This window comes from Anastrepha ludens, chromosome 4 (assembly GCF_028408465.1).
Source record: "Anastrepha ludens isolate Willacy chromosome 4, idAnaLude1.1, whole genome shotgun sequence".
NCBI classification, from domain to species: Eukaryota; Metazoa; Arthropoda; class Insecta; order Diptera; family Tephritidae; genus Anastrepha; species Anastrepha ludens.
Window position 1 is genome coordinate 39,747,233 of NC_071500.1, and position 14,917 is coordinate 39,762,149.

Below are 14,917 nucleotides of genomic sequence, written 5' to 3' on the forward strand. Positions count from 1 at the left end.
TGCTTTATGATTGTTATGTTATGTTATGTTATGTTATGTTATGTTATGTTATGTTATGTTATGTTATGTTATGTTATGTTATGTTATGTTATGTTATGTTATGTTATGTTATGTTATGTTATGTTATGTTATGTTATGTTATGTTATGTTGTGTTGTGTTGTGTTGTGTTGTGTTGTGTTGTGTTGTGTTGTGTTGTGTTGTGTTGTGTTGTGTTGTGTTGTGTTGTGTTGTGTTGTGTTGTGTTGTGTTGTGTTGTGTTGTGTTGTGTTGTGTTGTGTTGTGTTGTGTTGTGTTGTGTTGTGTTGTGTTGTGTTGTGTTGTGTTGTGTTGTGTTGTGTTGTGTTGTGTTGTGTTGTGTTGTGTTGTGTTGTGTTGTGTTGTGTTGTGTTGTGTTGTGTTGTGTTGTGTTGTGTTGTGTTGTGTTGTGTTGTGTTGTGTTGTGTTGTGTTGTGTTATGTTATGTTATATTATGTTATGTTAATGTTAACTCATTCTCTATATCCATACAAAATATCTATCAAACAAATAAAATTAAAATTTTCTTTTGAAAAATGCAACCATTCAATCAGTATTTTCTTATGACGTTATCACGTTAAACTATCGTCAGTAAACCGACTTTACAGACAACCACTTTTTATTTTTTTACTCGTTTCTGTATGTTTAAAACTCGAAGGGGAGTAAATAGTTTCAGGTGAACGACCTTTTTTTTTGGTTTAAGAAAAAATACATTGTTTAAATTTCATCCAGCAACTGTCAGTAAAACAAGAACATCAATGTTTTCCGCAATAATAATGACCGAATCTAATATGGCAGCTTTTTCCAGAGCAGAAGTAACAATTACAGCATCTGCATCATTTACTGCTTGATCAAAGCTGTAAGACGATTCTTCTAACTCCTTTTTGAGAAGGTCGATAAAAGCTTTTTTATTGTGTTCGTTGCCAGGAAATGTTTCTTGTGGTACCGATGAAATCGTACAAATATAAAAAATAATGTCGTTTGAATTTTGTTTTTTAAATCTTCTCAAACGCTCCCATGATTTTGTACCAGCAATGGTAGGATCATTCGAAAAAACAACAAAAATAATGGTCGCATTTGAGCCGTAATGATCTTTGACATAATTAACATACTGTTCACAAATATTTTTGAAAGATATATTATACATATATATGTATATAGTAGGTAGGTAGGTAGGTAAATTTATATATATATATATATATACAGTCGAACCTCAATAAGTCGAACTTCGATATCTTGAATATTTGATATCTCGAATCAAATTGCTTGGCAATAGCGTTTAGAGTGAGAATTGTGTGTAATTCTTACTTGATAACTCGAACTTCTATTACTCGAATATCTTGATAACTCGAACAGAATATTTGGCGCCAGCTTTGATAAGTCGAATTTCCGGGGGAATCACCTTATTACGTGTTGCTTATTTCATAGCAAACAGATGCCAGCAGTTGGGTCGCTGCACTGTTTAAGTCCACAGGTATTTTATTAGTAGTTCTTATGCGAAAATAAACTCTGTTGACATGTCATCAAAACGTTGTTTAAAAACTTTATCTATTGATGAAAAATTTAAACTAATAAAGGAAGTAGAAATGGGTGCGCGAAAAAAAGATGTAGCTGTAAAGTATGCTATTCCGGCAAATATAGTGTCAACTATTTTAAAAAATAAACAAACGGTTATTACTGCAATCGAAAGTGGTGGTGCAAGTGAGAGTTCAAAGAGACTAAAAAGCCAACATACGTAAATGTGGACAAAGCAGTTTTAGAATGGTTTAAATCGGCAAGACCACGGAATTTACTATATCCGGAGGATTACTTAAAGAAAAAGCATTGGAATTTAGTCAAAAATTAGAACAACCGAATTTCAAGGCAAGCACTGGTTGGCTCGATAATTGGAAACGAAGGTATGCACATTCATAAAATAAATGTGCAAGCTGGCACCTAAAGTTTTTTTTGTTTCTAAGATCTGGTATATGTCACAAAAAGGCGTGTGGTGAGAGTAATAATGTAAGCGAAGAAGACTGTATGAAGTGGCAACGTGATGTTTTACCTCATTTATTAGAAGGTTATCAAGCACGGGACGTATTCAATGCAGACGAGACGGGCTTATTCTTTAAATGTCTTCCAGATAACACCTTAACTTTTAAAAACCAGAAATGCCATGGAGGAAAGCACAGTAAACAGAGAGTTACGTTGATCATTGCCGCAAACATGGATTGATCAGAAAAATTGAAATTACTCTTGATAGGTAAAAGTAATAAACCCCGCTGTTTTAGAGGTGTTAAATGGTTACCTCTCGACTATAAAGCAAATTCAAAGGCGTGGATGACGGGATTCTTTTTTGAAGAATGGCTTCTTAACTTAGACAAACAATTTGGAAAAGCCGGAAGAAATATTCTACTTTTTATTGGCAACTGCCCAGCCCATCCCAAAGACATCCAACAGAGATTAAAGTTTATCAAACTTGCATTTTTCCCCCTGAATATGACATCAAAATTACAACCACTCGATCAAGGTGTCACACAAAATTTAAAATGTCATTATCGTCGTAGAATTTTAAAAAATACTATAAAATACTTTGAAGTAAACAAAAATCTTAACATTACATTAATGGACTGTGTTGATGAAATAACTAATGCATGGAATATCGATGTTAAGCCTGAAACTATCTCTAATTTTTTTAGAAAAGCCGATTTCGGTCAATATTTTGAATGGGAGGAAGAAGATGACATTCCTTTGGTTTTCATAAGCGAACGCATAAAAGAAAGGAGTAAGGAAGAAATTCAACTGCAGAATGAATATGAAGCTTGGCAAAATATCAAAGGTATAGAAGATGTCACCTTTAATGATTTTATGCATGTGGATGACGATATTGTTACTTCAGAGTTTCCCACAGATGAAGATATTGTGGAGCTATTGGGATCTAAATCCGAATTTATTAGAAGATGATTTGCAAGATGATATGCTGCAACCAGTTTCAAACGAGCTAGTTGCAAATTCGTTCAAGATTTTGCGGTCATATTTAAAATCCAATGAACATACAACCGATTCTCTGTACAATGGTTTAAATAATATTGAAGCTTTTTTTGAAGATCATAATAAAAAATCCTCTCGTCAATCTCAAATAACTGACTTTTTTACTTGAAACGAATGAAAGCTATACATCTATTCATACAATGTTTTTAATTATGTATATATAATTTTAAAATATACACATACAATATTATATAGGAACTATACATAATTTGAAGCATGTACTGTTTTATCAATAAAATTGTTTGCTAACCCTTGAATTTTATGGATTGTTTTATTTATCCATCAGGTTTTATTTTGTTTATGGATTTTTATGTATGTATGTACATATGTATATTATATTTGATAACTCGAAATCTTGATAGCTCGATTTTTTTTTTGTGGCATGTCATAGTTCGAGTTATCGAAGTTCGACTGTATATATATATAAATACGCAACAGGTCTATCTCAAAGGTGGTATGCAGAATGAATAATCTCGTACAATAATAAAATATAAATAAATAAAGATCGCGTAATTTTGTTTATAATTTTTTTATTATTAATTTTACAAAAAAAAGATTTGAATGTAAGTGTTAGATAGTATTATTATCTACAAAAAAAGTATCTCACAAAATTTTCGTAACTCTCGCAATTCACGAGATAAACGCAAAAAACCAGTTGCACCCTTATTTCTAAGATGGCGGCCGCGGGACACAACCCCCGACCCCGAAAACTCAAACTTAAGATCACAGTGATGGGTTTTACATAATAAAAGTATAAACTCGCATACTCCTAAAATTACTTACCTGGCTATTTTTTTGGTCTCTTTTTACTGGACTAGTCTTGTGGGTAGAAAAGTGGGTGGGTGAACCATCGTTAAGGACTATAAGGTTATGAGAAAGGACTACGTCTTCTATAATCTGGCCTCTACTATTTGTAGAAAGGGGAACCCAAAAGGGGGCGCCAGGCGTTAAAGTCTTCAAGCAGAATAATCGGAGTAATGAAAACATTAGGAATATTTATAAGTTCCCTGGTTGTGAAATTTTGGTGTGGTGGAATGTAACAATTGATTATTGTTAGTTTGTAACCAATATCAAAGATCGCCAAAGAGGAAATACGAGACACTATGGGAATTTGTTTATGTATCACGGACTTTTTTATAATCATAGCAATACCTTGTTTGTGCGTTACGATGTGGTTATTTTTGTGGTAGTAGCTTATGTAATTGTTAGGTGGGTGGGCTGTATTATTGTGAGGAAGATGGGTTTCTTGTAAGGCAATGATATCTGGAAAAAATTCGTTAATCAATATATTGAGGTCTGCATAATTATTAAACAGACCGTTTAAGTTCCACTGTAGGATACGAAGCATTTATTGTAACATGTCGTCTTGTGAGGGCAAGGAGCTAGGAAGTGCAGTGGGAGTGTTTGGGGTGGTAAGATGTGAAAGCAATGCTGATACCATTACGCTTGTTGTTGGGTCATCGACTGATAACATTGTTGTAATTGAATTCATATCGTATTCTCTATTTTCTTTTGTTTCTGAGTTTGAACAGTTATTATATGCACGGTGGGTTTGTACAGTGCTTGGGTTTTCTTGCGTAGTGCTTGCATGGGTATTGTGTTGTTGCATATTATATTAATAATTGAGGTTTGTTGTTGTAAATTGTTATCATTTATGTTGGGTAAACCGGTTTTATTGAAGGTGGGAGTAGTTTTGTGATTTTCGTTTATATTGTTTTGTGAATGATTTGTTTCATTTAGAATAGTTAATTCATTTAGAGGGATTTGTTTTGTGAATTGGTAATATTAGGTGTATTTTTTGTAACATTGGAAAAACTGTTAGAATGAGAGTTGAAGGTAGGAGGATTTTGCACGCGGTGTAACTTGATAGCTTCGCGCATAGAGCATTTTTTGTCGGTCTTTATTATTATGACTTGTTTCATTTGTGTGAACTTAGGACATGAACGATTCGAAGGGGGGTGAGGCCCGGAGCAGTTGACACAGCACGATCGAGTGCACGGTTGAGGTAAGTGAGGAGGAAGACCGCATGAGTCACATACAGGGAGTTTATTACACCGTTTTGCTGTATGCCCAAGAATCTGACAATTCTTGCATCTCATAGGATTTGGGTAATGTGGCCTAACTTTGGTGGTATACCAAGAGATATCAACTTTTTCTGGTAAATGATGCGTGTCAAATGTTAATAAAACTACACCACTCGGAGTTGGTTTACCGTCAACAAATTTCGGGAACTTAAATGCAGAGACAACACCCTGTTCGCTTGAATTTTCAATAATTTCGCTCTCTGATACTTCGTTCAGGCAAGGTGTGTAAATAGTGCCTTTAGCGCAATTGAGATTGTTGTGAAGCTCTATTTTTACATTGCAGACTCCTATAAGATAAAAGGGATAGGGAAAACCTGTTATCACCAAGAGGGTGTCCCCCGGGGGACATAATGATTAAACACTACACTACACTATGCACAACGGTACACGTGGCTGTTCGAATTGCTTAGAAAATAGTATGTGTGTATGAAAATGCAGTATACGCTTTGAAAATAATAAAGCGCGAAATAAATCTCCAGAAACCCTGTACGCACAACCTTCCGCGTTGAGTATCAGTCGATGACTGAGATAAAGATTTATTAAACAGTTTTTTTATTACTTATTACTTAGAATAGAAAGGTCCCTCCATTTGTGGAACAACATCAAGACGCACACCACAAATAGGAGAAGGAGCTCGGCCAAATACCCAAACAGGGTGTACGCGCCAATTATATATATATATATACTTAGAAAAGAAATATGAATAATTCGAGGTATTTGAAAACAAAGTATTGTTGAATGAAATGCTTTTAAACCATTTTTCTTTGAATTACTGCACTCATTTCGCACCCTTTTCGCAATTATTATGCTAATAATTTCCATTGATGGTTAAATGCAGCATTTCGGCTACATTTGCGATTCGATAAGAAAAACACAATTTTATGGTTTGAGATACTCTTTATGTTATTATTTAGTCTTCTTGAACATCAATACCTCTTCTTCCAACGATATTCCAATTTACGAATTCCATCCTTGAAGTGAGAATCTGGAAGGATTGCAAAATACGTTCCACAGCTGTTAGGAGCTCATCGTTTGCTGAAAAACGCTTTCCACGCATGCATTTTTTTAGGTCTGGAAACAGATGAAAGTCGCTAGGGGCCAAATCTGGTGAATATATAGTGGGTGCTCCCAAAATTCGAACTTTATTTCATGGATTTTAGCCTTTATCAAAATGCTCTTGCGACACGGAAAAATTTTTGTTTTTCATTTGCAAACTGGGTCTTTTTCACGATTTTTTTCCTACAACTGGTCTAAAAGGTTACAGTTATAATCACAATTTATTGTTTCACCGGTTTTCAGTAATCCTTAACAAACAAAATTCCTTTCACATCACAAAAAACTGATACTAACACGAACTCGTTTCGGAGCCGAAGAATTAGGTTCACACTACTCTTTGGCCTCTTGTTTTGATTTAGGATAGATCCCAGTCTCTTCCAAAATAATAAATCGACTCATGAAATCTATTTTATCCTTTCGAAAACGCTATAAATGTTGCTGAGAGAGTCGCATTCGAATGTGTTTTTGTTCCATTGTTAGCGAATGGGGCACCCATTGAGCACACAGCTCTCTGAAACCCACTACTTCTGTCAAAATATTACTTAGAACACCCAATGAGATGACTTTTTGGACGTCCTTGATGTGGATCACCTTCACGACCGCATTTAAATTCAGTACCCTATCTTTCTACTGCACTAATTGATGGCAAAAAGTCCTTATACACTTTCAACATTCGTTCATAAATTTGCTCTGCTTTTAAACCTTCCAAAAATAAAAATTCAATCACTGCACGATACTTGATATTTTCCCGTGTAGAAAATATTGTGACAAGTCGATACTAAATGGCTTGTAAACAAAGAATAAATTGCCAGATTGAAATGAAACTTCACATACGTTTATATGAGGAGTGTACCAATATAACATAAAATTTAGTGTAGTAGCAACGCCTTCTCTTATCGAGCCGCACAACTTATTGAACAACCTAGTATTTCTGACATGACAAAACTCATCATAAAAAACCAGCCGGTCTCTCCACGCGCGCCAATTACATATTATTTATAAATACCACACATTTCACTTTGGGCAAATTGCAGTTAAGTTTATCAACAAACACAGGCACCCAAACTTGCAATAAGTCACACGTACTTTCTCGTATGTGTCAGTACACAGTTGCTTTCGCAGAATAAAAGCCTTAATTGACACACATTCAAACTTTGCCGTGGATATTTGTCCAATATGCGGGTGCGTACGGTATTTGAGCACAACTTGAGAGTAAAACTAATCAGATTTTATTTTGAACAAAATTTAATGAAACTTCAGGAAGTTTTTATATTATTATATATCTATAAAATCATTCAATAAAATTTCCATTAGCAGCGTACCTGAATCAAATGCTCCCTATTCATATTGACCATAACGGTATCAATTGGGGCCTTCAGAGAAGGAATGGTGTCATGAGGATATTTATTGGTTTCACGCTCCTAATCCGCAATTAACGTCTGGACAGTTAGGCGGCTATGAGTTCGGCGTTGTGTGGTGATCGTAATTTTAAGTTATCCAATCTTGTAGCCTTCAGTTTCTTCATCGTATTCTCTTTGAACTCCTCTATCGACTGAAATCTCCTTCCACGAAGTGGTAACTTCAACTTGGGAAACAAAAAGAAGTCGCACGGGGTCATATCAGGTGAATACGGTGCTTGCACAATGGTATATACTTGGTGTTTGGTCAAATAATCAAGCACAATTTGGGCTCGGTGCCCACATTTCCGGCCGTTTGCGATGTACAGCATCTTTCAAACGCTTCAAAACGGATAAATAATATTTTTCAATGACTGTCTGGCCCGATGGCATTTACTCATGGTGCACTACGCCTTGACAATCGAATAGGGTACTGACATAAAAGACAGGATAAACGCTGCAAATAAGTATTCGCATATACAAAGATGTTGAAGTCGAGATTACTTTCTTGAAGGCAGAAACTACGAATATACATAACAGTCATAAGACCTACACTCATATACAGGTGCAGAGTCTGGGTGCTGAAATCCAAAGAAACCGATCAGTTATTATAAATTGTTTTGAAAGAAATATTCTAGGAAAAATATGTGGACCTGTGCGATTGTGCAATTTACCGCATTTAATGCGTTTTACGTCATAAATGTCATTCTTTAATTATGTTTATAAAATGTTTTAATAAAAATATCAAAAATCAAATCTATAGAGAAAACACTTGCGAATATTTAAGAACAACCGCATCAAAAAATATTAAAAACTGTGTGAGTTATCATGCAGACCGTTCCGGAAAAAGCAGTTTCGAAAAAAACGAGTTTAAACTTTTAAGTGCGTTTCGTAACGGCCAGCTGCCTTAAACGAAGGACTGCTACCTGTGCGCAAACTCGGCAGTTACATATTCTATCATAACTTTGTATCTATGGGGAATTTTTGCAATCAACTTCCACAGAAATACGCCTAAAACTATAAAGAATAATAATCTGTAAAAAGAAAAATCGATTTTTTGAAAATCCTGGACGTATGCAACTCCTTAAGTTGTAGTACTGCATTTGTTATCTGAAAAAGAGCAAAAACATAAATAATGGTTTGGGAAGCTACATTCGTGCATATCCTTAATAATCGTGTGCACCCTGTATAGTTAAATGCTTTATAGTTTCTGTGCCATTCAATTTTTTCAAAGTCCTCTATTTCTGCAAGGAGGCGTATGTGCATACATATAATAAATAGGTAAATAGTTACAGTATTTTATAATATTAATTGTCGTAAATAGCGTCAGTGAATGACTTTTTTTTTTTGCATTCTTATATATGTACATAAATGGAGATGCAAATCAATTACCAATTTACATTACTTGCCTCGCCATTCGGTCATTCAACCACTTTTTACTGTCTCCTTGCCACTACATTTAACAGTAATTGCCATTAATTATACATTCGTACATAAAAGGATGTCTATGCTTATTTAACTATATAAACAAATGTATGTATATTCAACATTTATAAGTATAGGTAAATGTATGTATATTAGGGCGGGTCGATTTAAAAATCGCTCATTGCTCTGTGAAAATCATTGCTCCGCCAAATGGCTTATAGTTTTAATTATTAATTTAAGTGTTATCATTAATTATCCGAAATGAATTTTTATAAATTTCTCAATTTAACTGTACATTTAAATATTATGTCTGCTTACGGTTGTATGCCATAATAACACTATGTACAATATATATGTATAAGTACATAGATAACATAACGTAACATAAAATACATAACACATTTTCTCTTAATTATATATTGTCCGTTAGTTAAGTTTAGGCTAAGAAATTCTATATAAACATGAAATAGAAAATAAAGAGATCACTTGTGAAGTTACAACGAACGCGCTCGCAGTTTATATTTCAGGCAATTGTTGTATTCGCGCATTCCCCCCAAAATAACTTATCTTAAAAACGCTTCAGATTTTTCAATCATATTCTAGGGATCAAAATAAGAAACTTTGCCGAAGGAACCATACCTCTAAAACCATACCTTCAGATGTCCCCCATTTCAAAATATCACCATTTTTGGCCTTTACATGAAAAAATCAGCTAAATGGCTATGTTTTTACTTTATTTGTATTTATTTATAATAATATCTATTTTTTCTCTTAAGAAATTTATTTAGTCAGAACATATGTAAATGAAAAAATTAATTTAAGTGAGTTATAGAAAAGAAACTAAAAAGTTCGACCCAAATTGGGGGACACCAGAATTTGTTTTAGAGGTATGGTTCCTTCGGCAAAGTCTCTTATTTTGATACCTAGAATATGATTTTCACAGAGCAATGGGCGATTTTTTTGCCTCCCCACAAATCGTGCCGGCCTAATGTATAATATTTCATGTCTCATGCGTTTTATGTTAAGCAAGATTAGTCATCCCTTTTGTTTTTGAATACATTTTTTACTAAATAAAAAAAATTATTTTGAGTGATGAAAAAATTTGTTTAGACGTGTACGCCCTCCATTGCTTTTCTGTTTGTATACAGCAGCTACATATCTAGTTCACAAGTGTAAAATATTATAGACATACGGCGCTATTTGGAAAATTTGTAAATCTTCCGATAAGGTGACCAATTTTGCGTTACAGTGCATTATACCATATTTTTTAATTGAAGTAAGTGAAAGTAGGTGCAAATCATGTAAAACGATTACATTAACAAAATGCGTGAATGAAAATATTATATATTATCAAAGTGATAGCCTTTGAAATATTTATGCTTATGATCTAGGGTTTAAGTTATCTGGATACCGGTTCACAGTGGATTCGAAGGTAACTGCAAAGCTGATGAGCTCGCGAGAGCTGGAGCTGCGCAATCAAATGTTAGTAACTTACCCACAATCCACATTCCGCTCTCAATATGTAAAATGATCATTGATCGAGAATTTCACAGCATTGCTGATCGGAGGTGGCGAGTGGAAACTACTTGCGTTACGACCAGACAAATCAGGCCATCCTACAATCTGAAACAGACAAAAACCCTTATAAGTCTTTCGAAACACGAACTAAGGCATATAATATCTCTTATCACCGGCCACTGCCTTTTGGGCACTCACGCACGTCGGCTCGGGGTTCCTCAAAGCGACCTGTGCAGATACTGCCAGGGCGAAGATGAGGCAGTATCGAGCAGGCATTTGCTGTGCAGTTGTCCCGGCCTAGCCAGAAGTCTAGGCTCTCCAACAATTGACAATCTTTCAGTACTCTCGGACCTGAAAATCGAATCTCTCATTAAATTCTCGAAACGAATTAATATCTTGGACCAAAATCTATAATAAAAATCTCGGTTAGGTGGGGAAATCATATAATATAATGAGCTCTAGGGCAACACAACGGACCCAACTTGCGGTCTATGTGGCACTCCGATGCGGGGTCACCCTTAAACCAACCAACCAACCATGATCTAGGGTTATATTGTATATATCCCCTATATAAATAACTAGCAACCTGCTTCGCACGGGTATAAAATATATACCCTATGTCACTCACTGAAAAAATGATTAAAATGGATCCAGTAGTTTTGGCTTATTCATTATTGCCCGTGGCCCGCACGCGTTAAATTTGGAGTAAAACAATTCCCCTTTCTTTATAGCATGAAGATTTCCTGCTATCTTTGGGATATCTAAATTCATACCCTACATTTTTGCATATTAACTTTTTGCATTTTTACATATGTATTTATTTTATTTTTACAACAATTACTATATTACAGAATGTCTTTATATACAACGTTCATAGCCTTCTTGTCATTAGACAATACAAACATGTTTTCTCTAGAGGTTACTCTTGAAAGAGCGACATACAGTTGGCCATGTGAAAAATAGTCAACACTCAAATCTAAGCCTGCAACGTTGAAGGTTTGACCCTGAGATTTATTAATGGTCATTGCAAAAGATGTCTTTACCGGAAATTGTAAGCGTTTAAATTGGAATGTTAGATCCGATGGTATCAGAGGGATTCGGGGAATCAATACATCTTCTCCGGTACCACATCCTGTGAGTATTGTGCACTCTATTATGAAAGTTTTCAGTGATTTTACCAGCAAACGCGTGCCATTGCAAAGTTTAGGTGGACTTAGGTTTCTTAATAAAATAACAGGACAACCTATTTTCAGCTCCATTTTGTGAGGAGGGAGTCAAGACGGTTTCAAAGAATTTAGAAATTCTGTAGGAAATTGAACAGCTTCTTCCAAATCGAGAACAGTATCGACCGAGTAGTATGTTTTCGTCGGCGCATCAATCTTTGAAATAATCAAGTTATTTACTTTATCTACTTGTTCGTTAGTTGGTGACAGAATAGCTCTTTCTTTAAACCAAGATATTGTCTTATAACTCTTGACTAACTCTTGGATGTTGTCTATCAAAACACAAAGGTTTTCTAGGTTAATCCTTCCCTCACTTTGTGTTAATTCTCCATTGCCAACTTTTAGCAGCATCTCTGGAAATAGCCTGTTCTCACGTGAAGATGACGAAATCCTCATATTGGTTTTAAGCTCTAATTTATTGACATACGACTAAAGGTGGGATCTTTTTAGCGAAGCATTTATTTCGTCAGCACGTGTTCCTCGAGTCACAACTGGTAGGATTTGACAGAAATCTCCTGAGAACAGAATTGTACATCCACCCATAGGTGCATTTTTGTTGCGCAAATCGCGCATTGTCCTATCCAGTGCTTCCACAGACGTCTTGTTTGACATGGTAGCTTCGTCCCAGACTATTAATGAGCAGTCACGCATCAATTTTCCTGTATTGCTCTGTCTAGAAACACTACAGACGCTATTATCATCATCGGTTGCGATTTTCAGCGGGAGCTTGAATGTAGAGTGTGCGGTTCGGCCTCTTTCCAAAAGAGTAGCGGCAATGCCGGATGACGCAACAGCTAACGCAATTTTTCCGGTAGATCTCAATTACTAATTACTGTTGTAATATCTTGAAAAATATTGTTTTTAATTATATGCTGTAAAGAGCCATATACATACAGTGGCTCACAGCTTATTTCGTGTGCCCGTTTATCAGAATAAAAAAGTTTAATATTTTTGTATAAACTTTATTTAGAAAAAAAACTTAAACGTACATTCAAAGATAAATTATTTCTTGTTACAAACATACATAAATGAACTTAAATTATTTCTTCTTAAGTAATATATTTACAGCAAAATCAAAATTATAAGTAAATCCACGTCACACCTTATTTCGTGTGCTTAACCAAACTAGAAAAAACATGATTTTTTTTTTTTGATTTATTAAGTTTTTACTAATCTAATATTTTGTGGGGTAGCCTTTTTGTTTTAATACAGCTTTTAACCGGGATTGCATGGAGCTAACAAGTTTTCCAGTGTATTCAGGAGATATTTTCTCCCACTCCACTTGCAATGCTGTTTTTAGATCTTGTTTGTTGCTTATGTTATGTTTTCTAATTTTTTGATCCAGAATATTCCATAAATTCTCAATTACATTGAGATCAGGTGATTGTGCTGGCGTTTTTACCACATGAGGGCAATTCCATATAAGCCACCGTTGCACTAATTCCGACTTATGCTTCGGATCATTGTCCTGATAGAACCTGAACCTGTCCCGAATGCCTAATTTTTCAGCACTTTGTAGTAAATTATTTTTTAATAAATTCAAATAAACTGTTTTATCCATAATTTCGTCGATAAAAACCAAGTTTCCGACACTAGCTGTTGACATGCAGCCCCAAACCATTACATGGCCCCCACCGTGTTTTACTGTACCACGCAGATTCTTCGGGTCCAGCTCCGCGTTGGACTTACGCCAAACGAAATACTTTCCATCGGAACCAAAGAGGTTGAATTTGCTTTCGTCGGCGAAAATAACGTCATTCCAAAATGTTTGGTCTTTATTAACATGGTTTTTTGCAAACTCCACCCTTAATCTTCTGTTACGCTCATTAACAAACGGTTTGTTTTGAGCTGTACGACCATGGAAATCAGCTTTGCGCAGAATTCTTCTTATTGTTTCAGGATTACATGACTTACCAAGTACTCTTTCAACCTCTTTTGTCAAAGCTGGCGCACTAATTCGTGGGTCTTTTTTAATTTTTCTTAATATCCACCTTTCATCAGCTTCTGTAAAAATTTTGTTTGGAGCTTGGCGGCCTTTGTCAACCACTCTTTTTTCGCGAGAAAAGCGTTGAATAATGTACTGTACTGTGGAAGTACTTGCAATTTTTTTCTGCGACTTTCCATTTTTGTAGTGCGTAATCACTAATTCGCGCCTTTCAATCAACGTACGACGACCCATCACGGTATTTTTAAATTAAGCTGGACAACCGACTACTTTCAATGTGTAAACTAAATAAGGATATAATCTAATATACTATGCAAAACAAATTTCCTATAATTGCTAACCGGTTTACTGGCGCCGTTAACGGTAAAAGTGAACACACGAAATAAGCTGTGACGTCAATTTACCTAGTGTTCTGTTTTTGTTGTAAATATTCTACTAAAGCAGAAAAAATTTGAATGCATTTATACATGTTTTTAATTAGAAATAATTTATCTTTGATTGTGCATTTAAATTTTTTTTAAAGTAAATCAAATAAAAATAATTTTGCAATTCTTTAGTTTAACATACAGCCACACGAAATAAGCTGTGAGCCACTGTAGATCCATATGAAAACAACAATGTATTTAAGGTATTTAATTGGATAAGGATTAATGTTGTACCCATTTGTTGAAATCGCTTCGAAAATAAGCTATTAGTTGTCGTAAAAAGTAAATGACAAAAAATGTTATTGTATGGAATTGATAGCAAACTAAACGCGCTCCGAATCAATAAAAACTATTCAAAAACTGTATTTTAATTATGTGCGATTTACTAATATAGAACCTGAAAATAGCGTTTCATTTCGCTGTAAAATTGTATGTACATATAATTACATGGAATTCAGTACATACATATGTACATATGTCCGAAATGAAATAATGTGAGCGATTCGTAAATACATACATACATACGTCACCATACGATGTAATTCAACATTAATGAGGTGTGGTGAGATTATCGCTTAACGCCTGTTGCTTCATTCGGTTGACAGCGAACACACACACACAAACAGCTTTTTTGGAAAAGGAGCTGCTTTTGTTTAAACAATTTTGGTTAAATAACAAATAAATCAATTATTTTTTTTGATGCAGAACGAAAGTAAATATTTCAAAGTTAAACTTCAAGAAAGTTTCATTTTAATTGGTTGATTCGTTTATGATTTATGGCCGTGAAAACAAAAAAAT

The 14,917-nt window shown here is 34.7% G+C and overlaps 1 protein-coding gene across 6 annotated transcripts in view; it reads left to right on the top strand.

The window, feature by feature from the left end:
• Nucleotides 1–14,917, top strand: part of LOC128862025 (uncharacterized) — a 453,726-nt gene that overhangs the window by 10,532 nt on the left and 428,277 nt on the right. The window lies entirely within an intron of this gene.